Raw genomic sequence first — 1,986 nt, forward strand, 5'->3', positions numbered from 1 at the left:
TACCGTATAGAAACCCAGCTCCGACTTTGTTTTGCCTACCCGGAGGTTCTGGTATTACGCGTCACTCGAAGATACCGTTCGACCGTTACAGTGATAATTGCAGCGCAACACGAAATCCCTTCAAACCATTCCTTCATGAAGAGCCTGCACACATATATGGACAGCTTAACGAAAAACCTATATCAGGTGGTACTTTTTCGACATCTTATGAGCATTCTGTCGAGTACTATGGAATTCGATGGAAAATTTCAAGCTGGATGAAAGCGTTCCTATCACATGGAACATTCTGGGTGAAGGTTAGACCGCTCTACTCTTCGCTCCGGTCTCCTAAAGGCGCTCTTTTGTGGAAGCTTCTGTTTCCTGTTTACGTCGACTATCTTCCAGATGTACCCTCAAGTCCATGTATACTTTTTGCGGACGACTTGAAATCCTGAAGTTGCAACGCCAGTACTCCCCAAATGTATGTGATCTCGGAAAAGCAGCAGATGTTCAACTGGTTACTTTCCCTGAATGAAGAAAAATGTGTCCATAGGTCATTTAGAGGAGGCTCATCAGACACTTTTGTCATTCATGGTGCCAATGAACCAGAAGCCACCACGATGGTAGATGCCAAAAAGGACACAATTATATAGTTTGATTCAAAGATGTCCACCTAATTTACCATAAAACAGCTTACACGTCATCTTTCTTTTCACGGATGATTCGAAAGTGCCTCAACCGTTATACTCACATGGACTTTCATGTGATTTTTGGATACACCATGCAAGTCGTCTACTCTAGACGAAAGGAGGATATAACCCTCATCGAGCATTTTCAACGAGCCACCAAGAAAATGGTTGCCGGACTGAGTCTAAAGACTATGAAACGCGTACTTGAATTCTTTCCACTAGAGTATCGTAGCCTCTGAGGAGAATCATTAGCCGCATATGTCCCTTCTGACTAACGGGTGTTGATCGTTATTTTTTTCACGGATGACTCAACTAACACGTCGCAGCTATATGGTAGGTAGGTTTTCATGCTCATAATCCACATTTTCAATGGGCGACAGTGTTATCATTTATTGCAGTTTGTGCGTGGAATAATCTTTAGACAATGATACACGTTGGATAGAGTAGAAATTTGAAGGCAATCTTAGACTATTTTCCATTTGAGTTATTGCGCTGGCAACCATACTGCCTCAAACTGAGAACTTCCAGAACAATGCTACACACATTTTCGCTCGTGTCTTTCAAATAAGCGAAAGCTGCCGAACGATGAATACGAAAATAGCGGAATCTGGTGAAATCCTCCGTTGCTCTGACATTTGAAATTCCCTGCAATTATTCTTCCGTTATTTGTAACCACCGCTCCCCATTTGTATCCGGTGCGTGTGTACAAAATTGCACTTATTTTTCCACACCACTTCTCTTAATTGAACTTGACGTCATCCGGTATTTTGTCGCTGATATTATGCACGTGTGACTAGCACGCCGCTGGATATTCGCACGATGAGATTGAATTCTCGAAATCTACGGCATTCTCAGACTTGCTACTTCATAGTGTAGAATGTATATGTATAATGTATGTGCTCCTGTATTATTAAAAATCCTTTACCATTGCAATTTGTTTACGTGAACTAAATCTCCAGGTGAATAAACGCAAACAAATTTTTGGTCGATGTTCTTTGCCGCCAGTAAAAATTCCGTAGTGCACGCTAATTATTCGCTAAACATCGTGTACATTAACTGGCAACTTACAGAATTTTTCATTATAGGTTCCGAATTATGCTAGGAAAACCTCGAGGTTCATCGATCTTAACTGAGGCACACCACTACCATGCGGCTAGGGGTACGCGATGCCTAACTAACTAGCCACATAGAGCCTACGTCGGTAATGCCAGACAGCTGAACGATCTTAACCGACGCACACCACTAACATGCGACTAGGGGTACACGATACCTAACTAACTATCAACATAGAGCCTACGTCGATAATACCAGACAGCTG

Source organism: Opisthorchis viverrini (genome assembly GCF_000715545.1).
Source record: "Opisthorchis viverrini unplaced genomic scaffold opera_v5_45, whole genome shotgun sequence".
Lineage (NCBI taxonomy): Eukaryota > Metazoa > Platyhelminthes > Trematoda > Opisthorchiida > Opisthorchiidae > Opisthorchis > Opisthorchis viverrini.